The sequence below is a fragment of the Phyllobates terribilis genome, unplaced genomic scaffold, assembly GCF_046119375.1.
Source record: "Phyllobates terribilis strain yellow unplaced genomic scaffold, ASM4611937v1 Scaffold_2__4_contigs__length_985480577, whole genome shotgun sequence".
NCBI classification, from domain to species: Eukaryota; Metazoa; Chordata; class Amphibia; order Anura; family Dendrobatidae; genus Phyllobates; species Phyllobates terribilis.
This window is the reverse complement of record NW_027362762.1, coordinates 672,048,543-672,076,212: the sequence shown is the minus strand read 5'-3', so window position 1 is coordinate 672,076,212 and position 27,670 is coordinate 672,048,543.

The window sequence follows — 27,670 nt, the reverse complement described above, 5'->3', positions numbered from 1 at the left end:
AACGCCACCATCTCCAATCTGTTGGCCATGGAAATTGTGAAGTCAGGACCTAATTTTTTTAAAATTTGAAAATGTCTGTAGTGGAAAAGGTTTTGGTCCCTATTATAATAGTTATTCTCTAGTGAAATTAATTCTTTGTTGCAGATAATGTTCTCACAGAGGTACACATGATAAAATTTTAATTGGTTTTCTTTCTACCGTGGTATATAAAGCAGGCTATATTTCATCTTTTAATTCTTTGGTACAGATATTATTCTCTACACAGGGTACAAATGATAAAATAGAAATTGGTTTTCTTACTAACGTGGTATATAAATCAGGCTACATTTCATCTTTTAATTATATTGTTCTCCATACACGGGTACACGTTAGTGATGAGCAAGCACTAAATGTGCTCAACTTAGTGGTTCAGCGATTTCTCAAAACCTACCCATAGATGCTTGTGAAAGTACGTCACTTGTGTGCCGATAGCTACATCTTCTACCAACGTGGCAGTGATTAAGCAGCGTTTGCAGCTTCCAGCTCACCGACTGGTGTGCAATGTCATCACGCATTGGAAATCAACATTGCAGATGTTGGGAAGAATTTGTGAGCAGCAGAGGGTAGTTGTTGAGTACCAGATTCAATACGCCCAATGGAATTCAGGTCAGCCTCTGCACATAAGAGCTCATAAGTGGGCATGGATGTCTGACATCTGTGCCATCCTCCAAAACTTTGAGTATTCTACCAAGATGGTGAGGGACGATGACGCCATAATTAGCGTCACCATCCCGCTTCTCTGTCTACTGAAATGCTCGCTGCTCACAATTAAAGACGGAGCATTGCAGGTGGAGAAAGGAACTATACAGGCTGATGCTACACAGTGCAGTCACATCTCATTTCAATGCAGATTTGGTGATAATGAGGAGAAGGAGGAGGAGAACATGGACAGTCGTCCTCTTGGTGAGGACAGGGATGTCTTGATACCCCTCTTTCAGTCTGTGGAAAAGCTGTATGAGTTTCGCTTAAACCGTGGCCTTGCTTATGCACGTTATTTCTCAAAACGCATTGCAGATCAGGCCATTGCCAAACTCTGTAGTCATGAAATTCAAGGCATAAAGAAACATCTTTATGTGTCAGAGTATCACTGAGAAGTGTGAGCTGATGCTGGACAGGCTTCCATTGCTTATGGAACAAGCTGCATTAGAGGATTTCCTGTGAGAAATTGCAGCCGAAGTAGATACGGTTTCCGTCTATGCCAGTCTTTTCACTAACCTAAAGAATATGGCTTTGGTGAAATACCACTCTCACTGAGAAGCAGTGTCAGACTGAAGAACATTGGGCCCACCAGAGGATTTATTTTGAGGGCCCACCTTTCTCCCCCACTCAAGAGCCCCATAGCATCTACAAGGTTTGTGCTATGAACTCTCCTGAAGGAGAAGCCAGGGTCCACTGGAGGATTCTCTGGTGGGCCAGTGCAACCCTGCAGAGAAGCAACCCTGGCTAAGAAATGTCTGTGAGAAGATTCCGGACTGGCGGACTGGCTTCAGCTATCTATAACAGTTGAGATCTGCAATCTGGCACCTTGGTAAAGCTAAATTACAATAATAATAATAATGATTTTATTTATATAGCGTCAACAAAGCAGTGCTTTACAATTCAGACAATTAACAGACATTATCGGCACTGTCCCCATTGGGGCTCACAATCTACATTCCCTATCATTATGTCTTTGGAGTGTGGAAGGAAACCAGAGCACCCACGGGAAACTGACGCAAACATGGGGAGAAGATACAAACTCCTGGCTGTGGCCAGGCTGGTAGTTTTGCTGCCCCTGCTGATGCTGGCATGACAGATGTTGCAAATGGCCTTTTATGTGTTAACTTGACAGTCTTTAAAATAAAGCCAAACTCGGGAAGACCTAGCATTTGAACTGGCAACTTCCCTGATATTGGTGTTTTGGGGAACAATTATCCGCCTTGTGTCTGTGGCCACCCCACTGCTTCTTCCTACCTGTTGTGGTGCTACACCTCCTTCCCCCTTTGCGCTGCTGTCTTCGCTATGCATGCCACCTTGCCAGGTTGGGTCAGCGAGTTCATCGTCCACCACCTCATCTTCCACGTACGCACCCTGGACCTCCTCCTGACTTGCTGGCAATCATCCACCTCTTGCGACAATAATTACACTTTCCCACTGTCTACTTCATGTGATCATGGCTGCTCAAATATTTGGGCATCGCTACATGTGATCTCCCCTTGCCCCGCTTGAAGCTGGCAGGCTGAGAGGCACAAATCTATAAATGGAAAAGTGAACAGCTCTTTGGAGTGTCCAAATGTGGGATCAGTTGATTCTGGGCACTCGGCATGGGGGGGAGGAAAGAGGATCAGATTATGTGGTCCAGACTTACAGCTACTGAGATTTGACCGTGTGGAAGGCAGGGTGGTGGTGGTAGCAAAGTGACTGGAAGCATTATCTGCTATCCAACCAACAACCTTTTCACACTTCTCTGGCTTCAAGAGTGGTATTTCGCGGCCACCTAGTAATTGGGACAAGAAGGTAGTTTGACATGTTGTGGGTGTTTGTTGTGCTCCTTCAGCAGGTACAGTTACATTTTGCCCATGGCCTCAGCTTCTGCGTGAATCATCACCATTACGTCCACTTCCCTGTGCCTTGCCACGTGCCTTGCCCTTTTTAAATGAAGTGTAATATTTGGCAATATGGGATCACGTCTGATGACCACGGTTTTAGGAAGTGGCCTTATAGATATGATATTGGTCAGTGACCAAGTGTGAATAGGATGAACAACACCCAAGTTGCAAACTTTAAATGGAGTGTAATATTTGGCATGCTCCAAAAAATGTCCCAATTATTACTGCAGTAATATGGGATCACGTCTGATGACCACGGTTTTAGGAAGTAGCCTTATAGATGTGGTATTCGTCAGTGACCAAGTGTGAATAGGATAAGCAACACCCAAGTGGCAGACTTTACGGCAGTAATATGGGATCATGTCTGATGATGGAAAAGTTTCTGTTTTTCCACAATACAGCAATGCGAATAAAATAAAAAAAATCTGGCTGTGTCTGCTAACAATCAATGGAGCAGTAAAATGGTGTACTGTATTGCTTTTTAAGCAAATAATCAGGATTAAGAGCAAAAAAAAATGAGCCTTGATATCTAGGCCTATGGATATCTGTAGCAGCAAGAGCAGCAGACAGAACATGCAATGGACCCTATTGTGCTGTATAGAGTGTCCTCTACCTGCCTAACTCCTGCTATCACCAGTAATATATGCAGCTGGATTAGTCCATAGAAGGACTGTTAGTTCAGATGGATATATACCTTGTTGTGGAATGCGTATAACTAACTAATAAACCGCCAATTTTGTCCCTCACTCAGCAGCACCTCTCTCTACTCTGCCTGTCTAAAGGGCAGACTGTGATGGGCATAGGGTCGCCAGATCTTATACAGACCCGATGACGCTATGCGGCCAGACAATCACTGTAATGTCAGAACCAACATGACTGCGGCATTATAGTTACTGGCAGGCAATCCCTGCATGTTAATTGACTGTCTAAAGAGCACCAAACATGCGGGGCAGGGACCCGAGCTCCCGCCTTAGCATCCCGGAAGTAGTCGCGGTGAGATGCTCGGGCGAGTACCGAGCAGTGGCGAGCACGCTTGCTCATCACTAGTGTGGGTATATCTTGGACACACCAGTGATCCAATATCACATGAATGTGAGTGACAAAAGTATGTGAACCTTTGCTTTCAGTATCTGGTCTGAGCCTCTTGTGCAGCAATAACTACATTGAAATGTTTCTGGTAATTGTTGATTAGCAGCACATTTGGTTTACAGTACTGTCTCTATGCTGATTATATACCAAGCCCAATTATATTCCTCTCCTCCTGACATCACCCCCACCATGTGGGCTGTGACTGATAAGTATTCATTATTTCACACCAATATAATTCTTAATTTATTAGGGTGCAAATCACCATGGCTAGGCAGTATGAATATATAGGAATTATTTGTAGGGTATTGTAAGTTGCCCTGTGGTTTTGTCTGGTATTAGAATGGACCATCATATCTAAAGGCGCTCTCTTCTTGACCCTTTTGTTTGAGTTTTCATTGTGTATTATCTGTCTATCTTCTGTTATTGTGATATAAAATTTTAATGCATACCTAGTAAATTTATTTTTAGGGGGATAATTTATGTTTACTCTGTTGATGATCCACACGCCATTGTTAACTGGTTAGACTTTCTGTCCTGTAGAACCTCATAATACATAACTCAGCTGTTGCAGAATATCATAATACATCTCAGCTATTTCAGAACCTCCGAATAAACACTTCAGCTGCTGCAGAACCTCATATTACACTCATCAGTTGTTTCAAATCTACAAAACACACAACCCAGCTACTGCAGAACCTCATAATAGTTCTCAGCTTCTGCATGTCATCACAATACATCTCAGCTGTTGCAGATCATAAAACATCTCAGCTGCTGCAGAATCTCATAATGAACCTCATCACCAGCAGATTTTCATAATACACCTCAGCTGCTGCAGAACATCATAATACATATCACAGCTGCTGCCGAAGCTCAAATTACACACCCCATTTGTTGCATATCAAGACACCACACACCTCAGCTGCTCTAGAACCTCCTAAGGCTGTGTGCCCACTATGCGTTTTTTAAGCATTTCCGCAGCGGCAATTCCACCGCAGAAACGCTTAAAAAACGCTTGGTAGAAGGTCTGCAATGTTCCCCAATGATAATCCGCATGTGCTGTGCACATGCTGCGGAAATTTCCGCTGCGGATTATCATTGCGGAAAAATCCGCAGCACTACCAATTATTTTGCGTTCGCGCGGCGTTTTTTCCCCCATTGACTTGCATTGAATCGCTAAATATCCGCATGACTGCATGTGCACATGCGGATATTAAGCGATTCAACGTACGGATGGTACCCGGTTCTGGAGAAGAGGAGACTCTCCTCTAGACGAGGGTACCATAGTACCTGTAAAAAAAAAAAATTAAAATAAAAAAAAACATTATACTCACCTTCTGATGGCCCGCGGTCTTCTATCCGGTACGTCTTTGCTCCCCGGTGGCTCGCGATGTTACGTTGGCGGTTGCGTAACCTATCACATGACTAAATGACGTCATGGAATTTCCTTTTACACCATTGCGGGCCACTGGGGAGACCGGAGAAGGAGACCGGGGACCATCAGAAGGTGAGTATAATTTTTTTTTTTTTTTTTTACCATTTTTATTCTTTTTTTTTAACTAACTTGGTCACACTATATAAAATCCATGCCGTTTACATGGATTTATATAGTGTGACCAAGTTGTCGAGCACTTTTCCAGGTGATGCTAAAATTGCTTGGAAAACGCTTGACAACCCGCATGCGAAATCGCATGTGCAAAACGCGTGACAAACGCTTGTCCCTGGCTAAAAAACGCATGTACAATCCGCATGCGTTTTTTCTGCCAGGGAGATGCAGAAACGCTCAGGAAAAATCCGGAGCATTTCTGCATCGTGGGCATGTAGGGAGCTGGCAGGCTCTGGCTGTTCTGTGATAATTGAGATAGAGCCTGTGACAGAAATGATAACGCAGGATGGTGTTGCCACCTTGTGGCCGGAGGTTGCACCTGTGCAGGATGTGATGACAGAGAAAAAGACCGAGTCTCCTGTGTCCCTCCCTTGAGAGTCACGTGAGCAAAGTGAAAAATAAAAAAAAAGGTGCGCGGAGAGTCTGAGGTGGTCTGTGAAAAGAACCAGGACGGTGTGCAGGTCCTCGTGTGTGCCGTAGAGGATACTCTCAATGTGGTTTCTGTTATCTGACACCTTATCCTCAGAGTTTTCCCCAGCTTCCGCACTGCTGAAGGATTCAGCTGTTACACTCCCCGCTACTGGAGTGTGAACCACATAAGGGAATCCACAAGAGCTACTACCCGGATCAGAGAGACTGTAAGCGGGACCTCTGGTGAGAGGCCGAAGTATTCCTTCCTTTCAGCGAAGTCTGCTGTTCCTGTTTTCTTCGGCTGGGACGCCGTCCTGCAAAGACAGACAGGCCTGCGACGGGGGACACATCCTTCTGGAGTAAAGGACTGGTAACGTGTGAGTAGGGACAGTGAGGGTCAGCTTATAAGTACACGTTATTGCTGTGAACATTTACGGTTGTCATTTATTGTGTTCTGCTGTGTTAAAAATGTATACAAGTAAAGATATGGTTATCAAGGTAGAGTCTGTGTGTGGGGATCTTGCTGGGCCAGATCATGGATATCAACGCGCGGCCTTGCCCGCGGTCACTTCAGGCACATAAATACATACCGCTTCTGTGGTAAAATACATCTAAGCTGCTTCAGAGCGTCAGAATACACACCACAGCTACTGCTGATCATGATAATACATCTAGACTGCTGCAGAACATCATACTACACGCCTCAACTGCAGAACCTCATAATACACAACTCAGCTGCTGCAGAACATCATAATAGATCTAGACTGCTGCAGAATATTTTAATACACACCTCAACTGCAGAACTTCATAATACACAACTCAGCTGCTGCAGAACATCATAATGCATCTAGACTGCTGCACAACATCATATTACACACCTCAACTGCAGAACCTCATAATACACAACTCAGCTGCTGCAGAACATCATAATACATCTCAGCTGTTGCAAAACCTCATAATACACACGTCAGTTGCTGTAGAACCTCGTATTACACACATCTGTTGCTTCCAATCCTCACAACACAGAACTCAGCTACTGCTGAACCTCACAAAACAACTAAGCATGATAACACACCTCAGGTGCTGCAGAACCTCACAGTACTCAGCCGATTCATATCATCACAACACATGCCTCAGCTGGAAAACATCATACATATCTTAGCTGCTGTAAAAGCTCATTATAGATACTTCAGCTGCTGCAGAACATCATAATGCACACTTATTTGCTTCAAAACATCATAATACACTCCTAATCTGCTGCAGAACCTCATACAACGCCTGGCAAAAATTATGGAATTACCAGGCTCGGACGATGTTTACTCAGTTGTTTAATGTTGTTGAAAAAAAGCAGATCACAGTCATGGCACAAAACTAAAGTCATTTCAAATGGCAACTTTAGGGCTTTAAGAAACACTAAAAGAAATCAAGATAAAAAATGTGGTACTCAGTAAGGGTAATTTTTTTCAGACCAAGCAGAGGGAAAACATTATGGAATCACTCAATTCTGAGGAAAAAATTATGGAATCATGAAAAACAAACACCCAAAAGAACACTCCAATACATCACTAGTATTTTGTTGTACCATCTCTGGCTTTAATAACAGCTTGCAGCCTCTGAGGCATGGACTTAATGAGTGACAAACAGTACTCTTCATCAATCTGGCTCCAACTTTCTCTGATTGCTGTAGCCAGATCAGCTTTGCAGGTTGGAGCCTTGTCATGGACCGGTTTCTTCAACTTCCACCAAAGATTTTCAATTGGATTGAGATCCGGACTATTTGCAGGCCATGACATTGACCTTATGTGTCTTCTTTCAAGGAATGTTTTCACAGTTTTTGCTCTATGGCAGGATGCATTATCATCTTGAAAAATGATGTCATCATCCCCAAACATCCTTTCAATTGATAGGATAAGAAAACTGTCCAAAATCTTAATGTAAACTTTTGCATTTATTGAAGATGTAATGACAGCCATCTCCCCAGTGCCTTTACCTGACATGCAGTCCTATATCATCAATGACTGTGGAAATTTGCATGTTTTCTTCATGCAGTCATCTTTATAAATCTCATAGGAACGGCACCAAACAAAAGTTCCAGCATCATCACCTTGCCCAATGCAGATTCGCGATTCATCACTGAATATGACTTTCATCCAGTCATCCACAGTCCATGATTGCTTTTCCTTAGCCCATTGTAACCTTGTTTTTTCTGTTTAGGTGTTAATGATGGCTTATATTTAGCTTTTCTGTATGTAAATCCCATTTCCTTTAGGTGGTTTCTTACAGTTCTGTCATAGACATTCACTCCAGTTTCCTCCCATTCGTTCCTCATTTGTTTTGTTATGCATTTCCTGTTTTGGAGACATATTGCTTTAAGTTTCCGGTCTTGATGCTTTGATGTCTTCCTTGGTCTACCAGTATGTTTGCCTTTAACAATCTTCCCATGTTGTTTGTATTTGGTCCAGATTTTAGACACAGCTGACTGGGAACAACCAACATCTTTTGCAACATTGCGTGATGATTTACTTATTTTAAGAGTTTCATAATCCTCTCCTTTGTTTCAATTGACATCTCTCGTGTTGGAGCCATGATTCATGTCAGTCCACTTGGTGCAAAAGCTTTCCAAGGTGTGATCACTCCTTTTTAGATGTAGACTAATGAGCAGATCTAATTTGATGCGGGTGTTAGTTTTGGAAATTAAAATTTACAGGGTGATTCCATAATTTTTTCCTCAGAATTGAGTGATTCCATAATTTTTTCCCTCTGCTTGGTCTGAAAAAAATTACCCTTACTGAGTACCACATTTTTATTTTGATTTATTTTAGTGTTTCTTAAAGCCCTAAATTTGCCATTTGAAATGACTTTAGTTTTGTGCCATGTCTGTGATCTGCTTTTTTTCAACAACATTAAACAACTGAATGAACATCCTCCGAGCCTGGTGATTCCATAATTTTTGCCAGGGGTTGTATTACACATATTAACTGCTGTAGAACCTCATAATACACACCTCTACTTCTGCAGTACTTTATAATACATCTCAGCTGAAGAAGAATCTCGCAATACACCTTATCTCCTGTAGAGCAATACACTTCAGCTGCTGCAAAACCTCATAATACACATCTTAGCTGATGCAGAATCTCATATTACAAACCTTGGGGAGGATTCAATTTACATAAAATTAATTTGGCGCAAATTTAATCTACCAGAAAGAAAATAAAGAAAAAATATTCACATTTCTCCTTGTCCCTCCATATACTTCTCTTATTGCCTACTGATCCTCTACAGTTCAGTTCTCATTTCCTCTTTTCTCCTTCTTCTTGGACATTTAGTGTCGACTGGACCACACTAGGTCACGAGGGGAGAGACTCATGTCATTATTAGTGATGAGCGAGCACTAAAATGCTCGGGTACTCGTTGTTCGAGTCGAGCAAATTGGAATGCTCGAGTGCTCGGTCCGAGTAACGAGCCCAATGTAAGTCTATGGGAAATTCGAGGATTTTTCCGGTGGCTCCCCCCGGCGGTCTGCACAGGGCCTAAAAATTGCCCAAATCGATGGGAACAGTGCTCACATGACATGGGAACAGCATGGGGAAGACCCATGGAACCATTTCTGACTTCCAGGTCACTGCTGTCAACAATGTTGTCCGAGGTATTACGCCACTTTTACAGACTCACAATAAAACATACAAAAATAAAACCAAAATGGATTTTTCTGCGAAATATGTTGCGGAACATCCTTAACAGGGTAATGACTTTTATATAAGGCAAAATAAATACCCAAAAGCAAAAATGCTCCTCCACACCTTGCGCTATGTCCATACATAGCGTTTTTGATGCTTTTTTTGCACTTTTGCATTGTTTTCAACCAAGAAAAATATATTCACTGGGAAATGTCATTTTAACATTTTACAATCTTATCTGGCCATGTGGTGTGTGAAACATCATCAGACACATCCTATTTAATTTATGATGGAGGGATTGTGAAAGTGGCAAACACTATTTTTACAGCCTTACTATTCTTAAAGTGACAGCAGTCGGCCCTCGCTATTGTTAGAGAGCCATCAGCCAGCTATGCTTTGTTGATCCCATTATTAGCGAGTGGGTCTCCTATACTGTTATTGCGTATGCTGTGACTGCAAGGGCTGCCAAAAATTTGTACGCAACCCAATACCCCTTTGAAGAGACATAGTAAAAAAAAATGTTCCCATTATAAAGGAGCAGGTCTCCTATAGTGGTAATACTCATGCTGTGACTGCATGGGCTGCCAAAATTTGGGAAAAAACCCACTAACAATTTAAAGACACATAGAGCTGGGCCACAGTAACAACATGTTCCCATTAGAAAGGACAGGGTCTGCTATTCAGTTATAGGGTATGTAGTGAGTGCAACAGCTGCCAAAATTTAGGAAAAACCCTACGAACAATTTAAAGACACATAGAGCTAGGCCACAGTAATGAAATGTTCCCATTAGAAAGGAGAGGGTCTGCTATACAGTAATAGGGTATGCAGTGAGTCCAACGGCTGCCAAAATTTAGGAAAAACCCCACTAACAATTTAAAGACACATAGAGTTGGGCCACAGTAAAGAGTACGACTTGTTCCCATTAGAAAGTAGTGGGTCCTCTATTCAGTTATAGGGTATGCAGTGAGTCCAACGGCTGCCAAAATTTAGGAAAAACCCCACTAACAATTTAAAGACACATAGAGGTGGGCCTCAGTAACTGCATATTCCCATTATTAGGAAGTGTGCCTCCCATACTGTTTGCCTATGCAGTGAAGCAACGGCTGCCAAAAATTTGTAGAAACTCCAATGCACCTTGCAAGAGACGTAAAGGTCGAAGGGCCTCCTGAAAACAATGTTCCCATTATTAGGAAGTGTGTCTCCCATACTGTTTTGCCTATGCAGTGAAGCAACGGCTGCTAAATATTTAGAGGAACTCCAATGCCCCTAGCAAGAGATGTAGAGGTCAGAGGGCCTCCTGAAAACAATGTTCCCATTATTAGGAAGTGTGTCTCCCATACTGTTTGCCTATGCAGTGAAGCAACGGCTGCCAAAAATTTGTAGGAACTCCAATGCCCCTTTCAAGAGGCGTAGAGGTCGGAGGGCCTCCTGAAAACAATGTTCCCATTATAAGGAAGTTGGTATCCCCTACTGTTTGCCTATGCAGTGAATGCAACAGCTGGCAAAAATTTGGAGGAACTCCAATGTCCCTTGCAAGTGATGTAGACATGTTGATATGGTACATATGGTGGTGATATGATGGTGGAGGATGAGGATGCGTTGAAGAAGGAAGACAAGAGCAAATAGACAAAATCAGGAAGCGTATACCTGGGTGTGAAGACAGAGGTGCATGGGAATAGAGTTTGACCTCCCACAAAAAAGACACTGTATTTGAATTTATGTTTTGATGCTATCATGCGGTGGTGTTGAGCACTCTGTCCCAATCCAGCCGTTGTTCATTTTTATAAGAGTCAGCTTGTCAGCATTTTCAGTTGATAGGTGGATGTGCCTATCGGTTATAATTCCACCAGCGGCACTAAAATCCCGCTATGACAAACCGCTAGCGGCTGGGCAGGCCGGGACCTCCAAGGCATAGAGAGCCAGTTCATGCCACGTGTCCAGCTTGGATAGCCAATAATTATAGGGTGCAGAGAAATCATGGAGGACGTTGGTACACTCGGCAAGGTACTCCCTCAGCATCTTCTGCAACTTTTCCCTCCTTGGGAGAGTACCTCGCGCATCAGGGCTTGTGCGATGGGAGGTTCTGAGAAAACTGTCCCAGAAATTTGACAGTGTCCAGCCTCTGCTGGATTGCATTTGTGTCTCTCTCGCCTGTACTACTTGGTTGTCCAACGAAATTTGACCTCTGCCGCCAGTATTTTCAGATGGGAATTTTTTTAATAATTCCACAACAAGGGCCTTCTCGTACTGCACCATTTATTAGGGCTGTCCTGCAAGGGAACAAGAGACAGAAAGTTCTCCTTGTAGTGTGGGTCTAGAAGTGTCACCAACCAAAAATGACTGTCACCTAAAATTTGGACAACGCGAGGGTCACGGGAAAAGCAACGTGACATAATCTCAGCCATGTGAGCCAGACTGCTACCAGGCAAGACTTCTGTGTCCTCACCAAGAGAACGACTGACCATGCTCTCCTCCTCTTCTTCCTACTCCTCATCCTCCATCTCCCTGTCCTCAGGCCATCCACGTTGAACAGACGATATGACAGTTGTGCAGGTAGAACCATCTATAGTGCAGGAAACTAGCTCCTGTTCTTCCTCCTCCTTCTCTTCCTCATTGTCACCCAATCCACGTTGGGATGAGATGAGGCTGGGCTGTGTGGAATCACCCTGTATGGTTCCTTGCTCCATCTCATCGTACTCCGCCTGCAATGCATCCTCTTTAATTGTAAGCAGAGAGCATTTCAGAAGACAGGGAAGCGGGATGGTGGCGCTAATTATGTCTGCATCGCCACTCACCATCTTGGTGGAGTCCTCAAAGTTTTGGAGGATGGTACATATGTCTGACATCCATGTTTACTCCTGAGGATTTATGTGTCAAGTCTGACCTGAATACCAGCTGCCTTGTTGATGCTGGTAGTCAACAACTGCCCTCTTCTGCTCACAAATCCTACCCAACACCTGCAGTGTAGAGTTTTTAAGCGTGGGGACATCGCAGATCAGTCGGTGAGCTGGAAGCTGCAAATGCTGCTGAAGTTCTGCAAGGGCGACGCAAGCTGAAGCTGACTTTCTAACATGTGCATACAGGCGGCGTACTTTGACAAGCAGATCCGACAGATCTGGGTAGGTTTTGAGAAACCGCTGAACCATGAGGTTAAGCACATGGGCCAGGCACGGTATGTGTGTCAGCTCGCCCCGCCTCACCTCAGAGCTGCCACCAGGTTACAGCCATTGTCACACACGACCATGCCTGGCTGTAGGGTCAGCGATGTCAGCCACAGATCTGCCTGCTCTTTCAGAGTTGTCTACAACTCTTCAGTGTTGTGTGGTTTGTCACCTAAGCAGTGCTGCAGTGCTTCCAGCTTGCAAATGATGTGGTCATTTTGGAGATGGATGCTGAAGAGGAGGAGGAGGTGCAGGAGCTGTAGAATGTGGGGGCAACCCTGATTGACTAAGGGCCCGAAATCCTCGATGTTAGGGAGGACTTGTTCCCTCCCAAGTTCTGACTGGGTCCCGGCTTCCACTATATTAACCAAGTGTGCGGTCAGCGAGATGTACCGTCCCTGCCAACAACCAGTTGTCCACGTGTCCGTTGTTTGGTGGACTTTCTCAGTAACTGCATTGTTGAGGGCATGTCTAATGTTGTGGGACACGTCCTCATGTAATGTGGGGACCACACACGGGGAGAAATAGAGGCGGCTGGTGACCGTGTACCCGGGGACGGCCGCCGCCATCAGGTTGCGGAAAGCTTCCGTCTCCACATGCCTAAAAGGCAACAATTTTAGCTTAAGCAGTCGAGAAATGTGTAAATTTAGTAGTATTGCTTGTGGGGCGTAAGCTGCGCATTTGCGCTTGAGTTCCAAGGACTGGGGTAGGGACAACTGAATGCTGCACTGGGACAAGGATGTAGATGTGCTTGCTGATGGTGCTAGTTGAGAGTGTTCAACGACAGGTGGAGGGCGGGAGGCAACTTGGCGTACGCTATGGACAGGGGATTGGCGTGCACGCACAACAGCGGAACAAGCAGTGGTGTCACCCGCAGACAATGTTGCTGGACCCTGGGGTTCAGCCCACTAAGTTGGGTACTTTGCTGCCATGTGCCTGATCATGCTGGTGGTGGTCAGGCTGCTAGTTTTGCTACCCCTGCTGATGCTGGCCTGGCAGATGGTGCAAATGTGCAAATGGGCTTTTTGGGGTTATCTGCATAGTCTTTAAAAATAACCAGACTCAGGAAGACCTAACAGTTGTACTGGCAACTTCTGTTGTGTTGGCGTTAAAAGGAATTCTTTCCTGCATTGTGTCTGCGGCCACCACACTGCTTATTCCTGCCTGTTGTGGTGCTACGCCTCCCTCACCCTGTGTGCTGTTGTCCTCGCTCTGTATGTCCCCCTGCCAAGTTGGGTCAGTTGCTATATCATCCAACACCTCGTTTTCCACTTCCGCACCCTTGTCCTCCTCCTGACTTTCTGGAAATTGTGTCTCATCATCATCATCCACCTCTTGCGACAATAATTGCACTTTCCCACCGTCGGCTTCATGTGACCGTGGCTGCTCCAATATTTGGGCATCGCTACATGCGTTCTCCTCTTGACTCGCTTGAAGCTGGCCGCGCGAGTGGCCCCAATCTACAAATGGAAAAGTGAACAGCTTTTCTGAGTGTCCAAGTGTGGGATCAGTTGTATCCGGGCATGGTGGGAGGAAGGAGGATTGGGTGAGGAATATGCGGTCCAGACTCACAGCTACTGAGACCTGACTGTGTGGAAGACAGGGTGGTGATGGTGGTGGCAAAGTGACTGGAAGCATTATCTGCTGTCCAACCAACAACCTTTTGACACTGCTCTGGGTTCAATAGTGGTGTACTGCAGTCCCCTAGTAATTGGGATAGGAAGGTCGAGCTACAAGATATGGGTGTTTGTTGTGGCACAATTTCAGCTTGCCTACGGTCACGTCGTCAGCCTTGGCCTCTGCATGCACCATCACCATCATGTCCACTTCCCCGTCCCTTGCCACGCACCTTGCCCATTTTCAATGGAAGACAATATTTTCCACGTTCACAAGAAATGGCTGATTTTGGAATGCAGTTATATGTGATATGTCTGACATAGAACCACAATTCTAAATAGCAGGCCTGTAATTTACTAATATTATTCCACACAGAGGTCTAGTGTGAATAGCTTGACCAACACACTGCAACAGAATGGAAATGGAAGAAATGGCTGATTTTGGAACAGGCTTAGAGGTATTATATCTGACAGAGAACCATGGTTTTAAATAGCAGGCTTGTAATTTACTAATACTATGCTACACAGAGACCTAGTGTGAATAGCTTGATCGACACACTGCAACAAAATGAAAATGGAAGAAATGTCTGATTTTGGAACAGTCTTATAGATGATATGTCTAACAGAGGACGACGGTTTTAATTAGTTGGCCTGTAATTTACTAATACTATTCTACATAAACACCTAGTGTGAATAGCTTGACCGACACACTGCAACGAAATGAAAATTGAAGAAATGTCTAATTTTGGAACAGTCTTATAGGTGAAATGTCTAGCAGAGAACCACACTTTTAAATAGCAGGCCTGTAATTTACAAATACTATTCTACACAGAGACATAGTGTGAATAGCTTGACTGACACACTGCAACAAAATGAAAATTGAAGAAATGTCTGATTTTGGAACAGTCTTATAGGTGATATGTCTGACAGAGAACCACAGTTTTAAATAGCAGGCCTGTAATTTACAAATGCTATTCTTCACAGACACCTAGTGTGAATAGCTTGAACGACACACTGCAGCAGAATGGAAAAGGTGGCGAATATTTTCCACGTTCAGTTTAAATTTCTGGATTTTTATCTCTGAAATATAGAACAGATCTGGCTTTATTCTGCAGTGAGAATAAGCAAATGGAGCAGAAAAATGGTGTACTTTGGATTGCTTTTTAAGCAAATAACCAAGATTAAGATAAAAAAAAAATTTGCCCTGGCCCCTGATATCTGGGGCTACTGTATGTCTAGAAATATGTCACTGTGCTACAAATATCTGTAATTATTGCAGCAGCAGCAGACAGGACGTTCAATGGACCCTCTTGTGCTGTATCATACATACACTGCCTGCCTGCCTAGCACTGATTATATGCAGCTGGATTAGTCCTCAGAAGGACTGTTCGTTCAGATGAATATATATATATATATATATATATATATATATATATATAATCTATATATAAAGATATATATATATATATGTGTTGTGGAATACCTATACTAACAGGACGTTCAATGGACCCTCTTGCACTATATGCACTGCCGTCTGCCACATACACTGCCTGCCTGCCTAACTCCTGCTATCACCACTGAATATTTGTTGCTGGATTAGTCCTCAGAAGGACTGTTAGTTCAGATGGATATATACTGTATATATGTTGTGGAATACCAATACTAACTATAAAGAAGCAAATCTCTCCCTGACACAGCAGCACCTCTCCCTACTCTGCCTGATTTTGTGGTACACTGTGAAGAGTATAGCGGCGCCAGGTCATATTTAGACCTAATGACGCTGTACGGCCAGCCAATCACTGTATTGCCCACAACCAACATGGCTACGGCATTACAGTGCGTGGCAGGCAATCCCTGCATGTTCATTGTCTTGCCAAAGAGCGCCAGACATGCAGGGAGGGGACCGAAGTTCCGGTCCAAGCAACCCGGAAATAATCACAGAGCTCGTCGAGCACAGTGATGCTCGGGCGAGTACCGAGCAGTGTCGAGCACGTTCGCTCATCCCTAGTCAGTATCTTTTATGGTGTGCACATCATGACAGTATGTGGCCTAGAATCCTGAAGTAGGAAGATGAAAAGGAGAAAAGGAGGATCCGATGACCAGGTAGCGATGGGACAGGTATAGTGAGAAAAAATGAGTATAATGGTTAATTGTTTTTTAACCCCTTTCAAGCTCTCAGAATCTAGCAAAATGGCTGCTTGAAAGTCATTTTGCTGGATTCACATGAATCAAATCCGCCAAAAATTAAATTGGCCAGAATTATGATTTTTTTTTATTACATTCATAGCTAAATAGATTTGATTACAATCAATTCTCTCATTTCTAATTAACAGGTGTTAGCAAATGCAATATTTCATAGTTATAACTAAGAGAAGAAATGTAAAATTGTACAGAAGCACAGTATGTTTGGAAAATTTCATTGATCACAGTTTACTGGCTAAATTATGATTCATTGAGATAATGTGGACAAAACATATGCTTCCATAAGTAAAGTGTACTTACTGGTAATTTATCTATGTATGTTCCTTGGCAGTGACTCTGAGGAAGGTTTTGACACAGCTGACTATTTATCATTGATTTCAAGAAGAACAGACCTCCAAAAGATCATAAATAAATTAGTTACTTTGCCAAGAAAAGCAACTAAAACATTGCATGCTCTTTCATAAATAACCATGAAGCATCAAGAGTTGTTGGTATACATACAGTAGGGTGGAATATAGCAGAAGGAGGAATAGAAAGCAAAAGATTTTAGAAGTGTTTTGCAAAAATATAAATTCCAGTAAAACTGACAACTTAAATTTTTTCTTACAGATGACATCTTTCAATTCATATAAATCTCAAAAAATATATGATTTAGACTAGTTTAACTTAACACAAGTGTTGATGCATTTTTTTTACGCACATCACATTCCATTGGTCACAATAGTTGTCTGTGGCAGTGGCACAAGAGAGGGAGAACCCCCTCTTTCCTGCCATCATCCCTGACAAGACAACTTAATTTTCACACATGTGACATCATGCCAGGCAGGCTAATAAAAAAAACAGTTGTAAATGACAGGGGCTATCCTGATCCCATGCCGTTGACTCAGAGCACTTTCGTGGTCAATGTAACAGGATTTACGAATCTGCTTAACACCAGATTTAGGTTTTAGCATTCAGACAAATCTCGAGAACATGTGACCTAACATGCACCAAAACTTTCATTAATCAGTTTAATGCCCTAAAAGTATCCGTTTAGTCTACATTTATATTGTATGTCACTTTGTACCACATGTCCAAAAGGATGTCACAAATCAATTTAATATTAAGTTCAGGTGTTACAGGTATTCTCATTATAAACGTGTATAAAATCAGGCACACAGCTATAAAAGTTCCAAAGGCAACCATTTCTAGTAAGTTGGTTAGTAGAGTTGAGCATATCAGGCAAAATTCTAATTAGTCTGTATACCTGGAAATTCAATTCACTGAGAAGTTATTTAATGTTCCTTATTATGCTCTGGATTTTACCGAGACCCCAGAGCATAATACACATAGTATGTAGAGATGAGCGGTGTTCAAATCGAACTGTTCACCAATCTCAAATTCGAACTGTTTTGGGCTGTGTTTGAGTCGTTCGAGGAACGTGAACGATTTGCAAAAAATTTGGCTGTTCGAGGTTATGTTCGATAACTGTTCGTGCACCAAAAGCGTGTCCTGCATGTTTGGCGCTATTTAGAGCACCAATCATGCAGGGATTGTCTGCCACTCACTGTAATGCCACAGCCATGGTGGTTGTGGCATTACAGTGGTTGCCCAAATCGATGGGAACAGTGCTCAAAGAGAAACATGAAAAGCCGGCAATTCAGCAGCGGCATACACCAGTACCCGACAATTTAGAACAGAAATAATAGAGAATCATACATAGATTAGATAGATAGAAACATGTCAGTCACATATATAAGAAGTACAGTGACAGTGTTGGTTACTGTACTTGTCATTTAGTGTTAAAGGATTTATTAAAAAAATATTAGTGTTTTCATGCACCGTCTCTTTAACCACTTCGCGCCAGAGCCTGTTTTTGCCTTCGTGACCGGGCCAATTTTTTCAATTCTGACCACTGTCACTTTATGAGGTAATTACTCTGGAACGCTTCAACGGATCCCCCTGATTCTGAGATTGTTTTTTTGTGACATATTGTACTTCATGATAGTGGTAAAATTTCTTTGATATCACTTGCGTTTGATTGTGAAAAAATCGGAAATTTGGCGAAAATTTTGAAAATTTTGCAATTTTCAAACTTTGAATTTTCATGCCCTTTAATCAGAGAGATATATCACACAAAATAGTTAATAAATAACATTGCCCACATGTCTACTTCACAACAGCACAATTTTGGAACCAAAATTTTTTTTTGTTAGGAAGCTATAAGGGTTAAAAGTTGACCAGCGATTTCTCATTTTTACAACAAAATTTACAAAAACATTTTTTTTAGGGACCACATCTTATTTGAAGTGACTTTGAGGAGCCTTTATGACAGAAAATACCCAAAAGTGATAGCATTCTAAAAACTGCACCCCTCAAGGTGCTCAAAACCACATTCAAGAAGTTTATTAACCCTTCAGGTGCTTCACAGGAATTTTTGGAATGTGGAAGAAAACAATGAACATTTAACTTTTTTTCACAAAACTGCTAATTTAACCTCAAATTTTTAATTTTCACAAGGGCAGCCAGAAAAAATGGACCCCAAAATGTGTTGTGTAATTTCTCCTGAGCACGCTGATACCCCATATGTGGTGCAAAGCCACTGTTTGGGTGCACGGCATGGCTTGGAATGTAAGGAGCGCCATTTGACTTTTGGAATGGAAATTTGACTGGAATGGATAGCGGATGCCATGTTGCATTTGGAGAGCCCCAGAGGTGTCTAAACAGAGGAAACCCCCAACAAGTGACCGCATTTTGGAAACTAGACCCCTCAAGGAACTTATCTAGATGTGTGGTGAGCACCTTGAACCCCCAGAGGCTTCACAGAATTTTATAATGTTGAAGTGTGAAAATAAAAAAACACATTTTTAACACAAAACTGCTACTTTAGCCTCAAATTTTTAATTTTCACAAGGGCAGCCAGAAAAAATGGACCCCAAAATGTGTTGTGCAATTTCTCCTGAGCACGCTTATACCCCATATGTGGTGCAAAGCCACTGTTTGGGCGCACGGCATGGCTTGGAAGGTAAGGAGCGCCATTTGACTTTTGGAATGGAAATTTGACTGGAATGGATAGCGGACGCCATGTTGCATTTGGAGAGCCCCTGAGGTGCCTAAACAGAGGAAACCGCCAACAAGTGACCCCATTTTGGAAACTAGACCCCTCAAGGAACTTATCTAGATGTGTGGTGAGCACCTTGAACCCCCAGGGGCTTCACAGAATTTTATAATGTTGAAGTGTGAAAATAAAAAAACACATTTTTAACACAAAACTGCTACTTTAGCCTCAAATTTTAAATTTTCAAAAGGGCAGCCAGAAAAAATGGACCCCAAAATGTGTTGTGCAATTTCTCCTGAGCACGCTGATACCCCATATGTGGTGCAAAGCCACTGTTTGGGCGCACGGCATGGCTTGGAAGGTAAGGAGCGCCATTTGACTTTTGGAATGGAAATTTGACTGGAATGGATAGCGGACGCCATGTTGCATTTGGAGAGCCCCTGAGGTGCCTAAACAGAGGAAACCCCCAACAATTGACCCCATTTTGGAAACTAGACCCCTCAAGGAACTTATCTAGATGTGTGGTGAGCACCTTGAACCCCCAGGGGCTTCACAGAATTTTATAATGTTGAAGTGTGAAAATAAAAAAACACATTTTTAACACAAAACTGCTATTTTAGCCTCAAATTTTTAATTTTCACAAGGGCAGCCAGAAAAAATGGACCCCAAAATGTGTTGTGCAATTTCTCCTGAGCACGCTGTTACCCCATATGTGGTGCAAAGCCACTGTTTGGGCGCACGGCATGGCTTGGAAGGTAAGGAGCGCCATTTGACTTTTGGAATGGAAATTTGACTGGAATGGATAGCGGACGCCATGTTGCATTTGGAGAGCCCCTGAGGTGCCTAAACAGAGGAAACCCCCAACAAGTGACCCCATTTTGGAAACTAGACCCCTCAAGGAACTTATCTAGATGTGTGGTGAGCACCTTGAACCCCCAGGGGCTTCACAGAATTTTATAATGTTGAAGTGTGAAAATAAAAAAACACATTTTTAACACAAAACTGCTACTTTAGCCTCAAATTTTTAATTTTCACAAGGGCAGCCAGAAAAAATGGACCCCAAAATGTGTTGTGCAATTTCTCCTGAGCACGCTGATACCCCATATGTGGTGCAAAGCCACTGTTTGGGCGCACGGCATGGCTTGGAAGGTAAGGAGCGCCATTTGACTTTTGGAATGGAAATTTGACTGGAATGGATAGCGGATGCCATGTTGCATTTGGAGAGCCCCTGAGGTGCCTAAACAGAGGAAACCCACAACAAGTGACCGAATTTTACAATCTACTCCTCTGTATAAATTAATCTAGTGGTGGGAAAATAAGTAGATAGGTAAATGGTCACTAAACCCATAGTTGAATTCCCACAGAGGTGTCATTTCTATAATGGGGTCACTTCAGGGGGGATTATGCGGTTCTGGCACTTTTCAGAGTACCAGAGCTAAAGAATCCCCCCTGAAGTGACCCCATTTTGGAAATGAAACCCCTCTGGGAATTCATATATGGGTTTAGTGACCATTTTAACTCAATGGATGATTTCCAGAAACAAGCACGCAATGGAAGGTTTAGATTCTGGAGAACCCCCCCTGGAAATTAAGTGAGCTCTACTCGAATGTGTCATTCACTAAATGAACCAAATGTTTGAATGACAAATTGGGATACATTTTTACAGTTTAAAAACGTGGTTCTGTGTGGAAGATTTTAAAGCAGTCAGTGACGCATAAGGCTGGCAATGATGGGCATTGTGGGCAATAGTAGCGGGTATCATGCCTCATTCCTCTCTTAGTACATACACGACATCTTTTCTGGGGGTTCCTTCTTGTTTCCGTTGCTGGAATAAGTGCAATAAAATGTCGCTCAGTGAGTCTTTTCACATCCTCAGATTCTAATGGATGAGCGGGGCTAACACTTTGAAAGACAAGATTTTCAATTACCTTTTCTTGATAATCAAGAAAAGGATCTGAATTTCCTGCTTTTTTGTACAACACAAAAGAATTGTATGTGGCCACCTGAAACAAATAAATAACCAACTTTTTATACCAGGTATAGGACTTTCTTGATACCTGGTATGGCTGTAGAACCTGGTCTGCAAGGTCCACACCCCCCATGTGTTTGTTGTAGTCAATGACTGACACAGGTTTTTGCTTCGGAGTGGTGGATCCTAGTTCTACAGTGGCCCTTGTGGCATCTGTGTGGATCGAGCTGAGGACAAAAATATCCCTCTTATCCCTATATTTCAGGGCAAGCAGCTCTCCGTTGCGTACAGCCCCTGACTGCCCCTTTTGAAACTTTTGGTTGACCAATGGTTGTGGAAACCCCTGACGGTTTTTACGGATGGTCCCACAAGCCCCGATGTTGTGTTCAACCAGACTTTTAAATAGGGGTATGCTGGTGTAATAATTGTCCACATATAGATTGTAGCCTTTTTGAAAAAATGGACTTATCAGCTCCCAAACAATTTTTCCAGATGTCCCCAGATAAGTAGGGCATCCTGGTGGGTTTAGTTGGCTATCTTTCCCCTCATATATGCGAAAAGCGGATGTGTATCCGGTTGAACTTTCGCACATTTTATAGAGCTTTATTCCAAACCTTGCCCTTTTAGATGGGATAAATTGCTTGAGGTGCAGTCTTCCTTTGAATTTTACAAGGGACTCGTCTATAGAAATATTTTGTGTTGGGGTGTAGAGGCTTAAGAATTTTTCTGACAAATTTTCAATGATGGGTCTAATTTTATATAACCTGTCATGTTCTGGGGCATTTCTGGGCAGGCATTGACTATTGTCGTTAAAATGCCAAAACCGCATGAGCATTTCATAACGGGTCCTAGGCAGAATGACTGAAAACATAGGGGTGGCTTGAACAGGGTGATTGGACCAGTAGGATCGAATGCTCGGTTTTTTAACAAGCCCCATGGCAAATGTAAGTCCTAAAAATTTTTTTATTTCCGGGACATTAGTTGGTGTCCATAAATTTGCCCTAGCATAGTAAGATCGGGGATTCTGGCTTATGAATTGGGACGCGTATAAATTTGTTTGCACGACAATATGCTCTAGCAAGCTGTCTGTAAAAAACAAATTAAAAAAATGAATTGGTCCAAAATCTTCCACCTCCACATTTATACCAGGAATGGCGTTGAAATCAGGGCTGAATGGAGCAGCCGAATCTGAAGCCTCCCATCTGGGAAATGCTAGATCATGTGGCAACGCCCCTTGTACACTGGCGTGCGCCAATTCACTAGTAGCAGGGACAGCGCTTGTACTGGGCAGTGTTCCCTGATTTGGAGACGTTTCTCCAGTAGCGCTATTTGCCCCTATTGCTGTACTGGTCCTTGGGCTTGAGGATGGAACAGAATCACTGCTCATTTCTGGGCTCTCAGTGTCGCCGCTACTAAAGCCCTCAAAATCCATATCTCCATCTGAGATGCTGCTGTCATCAGTGTCAGAACACAGCAGGGCATACACCTCCTCTGCGGTATAAGTCTGACGGGCCATTTTATTTTTATATTTTTTGACTGGACTGAACGGACCGGACTGAAAGGACGGGACCGGACTGGACTGACCGGACTGATCTGACAGGACTGACTGACTGATGTGACAGGACTGACTGACTGATCTGACAGGACTGACTTACTGATCTGACAGGACTGACTGACTGACAGATCTGACTGACTGACAGATCTGACAGGACTGACTGACTGACAGATCTGACAGGACTGACAGATCTGACAGGACTGACTGACTGACAGATCTGACAGGACTGACTGACTGACAGATCTGACAGGACTGACTGACTGACAGATCTGACAGGACTGACTGACTGACAGATCTGACAGGACTGACTGACAGATCTGACAGGACTGACTGACTGACAGATCTGACAGGACTGACAGGACTGACTGACAGATCTGACAGGACTGACTGACAGATCTGACAGGACTGACTGACTGACAGATCTGACAGGACTGACAGATCTGACTGACAGATCTGACTGGACTGATCTGACAGGACTGACTGATCTGACAGACTCACTAACCCTAACTCTTACTTTCTTTTTTATTTATTTTTTTTTTTACTTTCACAGTGGCAAGGCTGACAGCTCTTGTCACACTGTTTTTCCTCTGCTCTCTCACTGAGATCGGAGGAGAAACTGCATTTATCAGGCAGATCGCCCGGGAAAGTTTGTTGCTAAAACAAACTTCCCTGGTGATCTCTCTGATTGGCTGGTGTGACGCTGACATCATCGAGACCTGAGCCAATCAGGTCTCAATGATGTCAGAGGTCACAGCACCGGGATCCCCGCCGCTGACAGGTATGTGGGGGGTCCCGATCGCCGACCACCGGCTGTCCCTATCTTTTAAATGCCGCGATCGCTATGGATCGCGGCATCTAGAAGATAGGAACAGGTTAACATCATGGGGACCTGATCCAATCAGGTCCCCATGATGCCACATGTCAGAGCTATCGCTCTGAATCGGTACCGCAGCGCTAGCAGGACCCTGGGGGTCCTGAGCGCTGCGTGGCCACCCACCATTTTTAAACGTCGGCGCTGCACAGAGCCCAGGCAGCGCCGACGTTTATGTACAGTGGGCGGTCCTGAACCGGTTAAAAAAGCCGGCCGGCAATTCAGCATCGGTACCGACAATTTATAACAGAAAGAATAGAGCATCACACATAGATTAGATAGATAGAAACATGTCAGTCACATATATAATAAGTACAGTGATAGTGTTGATTACTGTACTTGTCATTTAGTGTTAAAATAAAGGATTTATTAAAAATAAAATTGGCATGGGGTTCCCCGTAATTTTAGTCTCTAGGGAGGTTAAGCAGACAGCTGGGGCAGAAGTTTGAAGCCTGGGAAGGGGGTAATACCCACGGAGCTTCCCAGGCTACTAATATCAGCCCCCAGCTGAATGCCTAGCCTTTACTAGCTATTATAATGGGGGACCCCCAAAAAATTGATGTGGGGTCCCCCCTATTTTAATAGCTAGCAAAGGCTAGGCAGACAGCTGGGGGCTGATATTAATAGCCCAGGAAGGGTGCCATGAATATTGGCCCCCTCCCAGGCTAGAAACACCAGCTGTCAGCCGCCTCAGAAATGGCGCATCCATAGGATGTGCCAATTCTGGCACTTAGCCTCGCTCTTCCCACTGCCCTGTAGCGGTGGCAGTGGGGTAATAGGGCTGGGGTTGATGTCAGCTTATAATGCCAGCTGACATCAAGCCCAGGTTAGTAATGAAGAGGCATCTCTAAGACAACCCCATTACTAACCCCATAGTCAAAGTTAAAAAAACCCACAAACACCCAGAATAAAGTCCTTTAATTGAAATAAAGACACAATTCTTTATTGTTCTAAATTAAACCATACTTACCATCACGCCCACTCCAGCTGAAGCCAAAGATCTCCTGCAATAAAAGTAAAATAATAAAGCAACATCATCCTTACCTTTCCATGGTTCCCACGACAGCTTCAGCTCTGCTACATTCACATGACAGGCTGGACCGCAGCAGAACGCTGCCATCCAGCTTGCCATGCCGCAGACACTGAGAAGCGCAGGCATACTTGCGCTCCTCAGTGTCTGGCTGTGACGGCATAAAGATGAGCCGAGGTCATGTCCAATGAACTCAGCTCACCTCATGCACGTCACTGACAGCGTGGGAAAATTCTCCTGTGCATGCGGTGAGTACAGGAGAATTTGCTTGCGCTCTGCAGTGTCTATGAAGGATGGCATGCTGGATGGCAGCGCTCAGCTGCCATCCAGCCTGTCATCTCAATGCCATCCCAGCGTGGGAGAATTCTCCTGCTGAAGCGCTGAGCACAGGAGAATTCTCCCATGCTGTCAGTGACGTGCATGAGGTGAGTCGAGTTCATTGGACTTGAGCTCACCGCATGCACGTCACTGACAGCGTGGGAAAATTCTCCTGCACTCACCGCATGTGCAGGAGAATTTTCCCACGCTGTCAGTGACGTACATGAGGTGAGCTGAGTTCATTGAACATGACCTCGGCTCATCTTTATGCCGTCACAGCGAGACACTGAGGAGCGCAAGCATGCCTGCGCTTCTCAGTGTCTGCCGCATGGCAAGCTGGATGGCAGCGTTCTGCTGCGGTCCAGCCTGTCATGTGAATGTAGCAGAGCTGAAGCTGTTGTGGGAACCATGGAAAGGTAAGGATGATGTTGCTTTATTATTTTACTTTTATTGCAGGAGATCGTTGGCTTCAGCTGGAATGGGTGTAACGGTAAGTATGGTTTAATTTAGAACAATAAAGAATTGTGTGTTTATTTCAATTAAAGGACTTTATTCTGGGTGTTTTTGTTTTTTTTTAACTTTGACTATGGGGTTAGTAATGGGGGTGTCTTATAGACGCCTCTCCATTACTAACCTGGGCTTGATGTCAGCTAGCATTATAAGCTGACATCAACCCCAGCCCTATTACCCCACTGCCACCGCTACAGGGCAGTGGGAAGAGCGAGGCTAAGTGCCAGAATTGGCACATCCTATGGATGCGCCATTTCTGGGGCGGCTGACGGCTGGTGTTTCTAGCCTGGGAGGGGGCCAATATTCATGGCACCCTTCCTGGGCTATTAATATCAGCCCCCAGCTGTCTGCCTAGCCTTTGCTAGCTATTAAAATAGGGGGGACCCCACATCATTTTTTGGGGGGTCCCCCATTTTAATAGCTAGTAAAGGCTATGTATTCAGCTGGGGGCTGATATTAGTAGCCTGGGAAGCTCCGTGGGTATTACCCCCTTCCCAGGCTTCAAACTTCTGCCCCAGCCGTCTGCTTAACCTCCGCTAGAGACTAAAATTAAGGGGAACCCCACACCAATTTTTTTTTTTAATAAATCCTTTATTTTAACACTAAATGACAAGTACAGTAACCAACACTGTCACTGTTCTTCTTATATATGTGACTGACATGTTTCTATCTATCTAATCTATGTGGGATGCTCTATTCCTTCTTGTCTAAATTGTCGGGTACCGATGTATGCCGCTGCTGAATTGCCGGCCGGCTTTTTTAAAGAGAGTGTCTTCTGAGCAGTTTGTCAGCTTTTGGACACCTTTGAAGGTGTTTTCTATGTGTTTCTATGTGTTTTTGTTTGCCTGCCATTGGTTTTGACGGTGTTCGACGGTGTTCGACGAACAGTTCCACGAACATCCCGGTGTTCGACAAACCGAACCAAACCCGAACACTACGGGGGTGGCTCAACACTAATAGTATGTTAAATAAATAGCTCAACCATTCACCCCTCCGCTTGTCACTGCCACCCATCCGGTTATAGCTGCATCTTCTGGTCCATTGCCACTCACACTGAAATCCTCTGGCTTCTCACACTCAGTTGGGACTTACGGCTTTCATGAGGCCTGAGAAAGTTCTACGCAAGTACGTGGATGGTAACAGCATCATGATTAGTGTTGAGCCACCCCCGTAGTGTTCGAGTTCGGTTCGGTTCGTCGAACACCCGTGTGTTCGCCGAACTGTTCGTCGAACTGTTCGTCGAACACCTTCGAACACCGTTAAAACCAATGGCAGGCAAACAAAAACACATAGAAACACATAGAAAACACCTTCAAAGGTGTCCAAAAGCTGACAAACTGCTCAGAAGACACAACTAACACATGGAAAAGTGACAAGTACATATAGTCATGCGAAAATAAAAGAGGTGGAGGAGTAAAAGGAGGGGGAGACACAGATATAGGCATGTCATGCCCTTCTAAAATCCAAAAAGTGAGAAGCCGAGACGGCCAGTCTGCTCCTGCCCGTGCCACCTCCGTGTCGCCGGGTTTGTGCAAGAGCCGCGGTGAACCCTGACGGCCAGCCCCCCTCTCCCAATACTGGTGCCTGTCCGCTGGTGGGTCGAGAGAGCCCCCCTGTGGTGGAGGCAGCTCTAAGCTTTTTAATTTAAATTGTCCCTCTAATTTGAATGAATACACTTTAAATCCATTTACAAGGATCTATTGGAGGGCAAGTCTCATGCCAGCAGCCGCGTAATTCCAGCTCCAGTAGCGTCCACTAAAGCTGCTGCAGTTAAAAAGCTTTTATAAGGATCGAGCTCGGCTGTCCACCGCAAGGCATCCTAGTGCCAGTCCCAGCCCCTATGCCTTGGGGTGCCTCCTGATGCTCTTCACTAAGTATCCCGTGGTCCCGAAGCATTTCCTTTGAAAAAATTAAGTGTCCAAACTACAGGTGGTGTAGCTTGCTTAACAGCCGGGATAATCCGCTGACTAGCAGACACTGCTACTAGGCACAA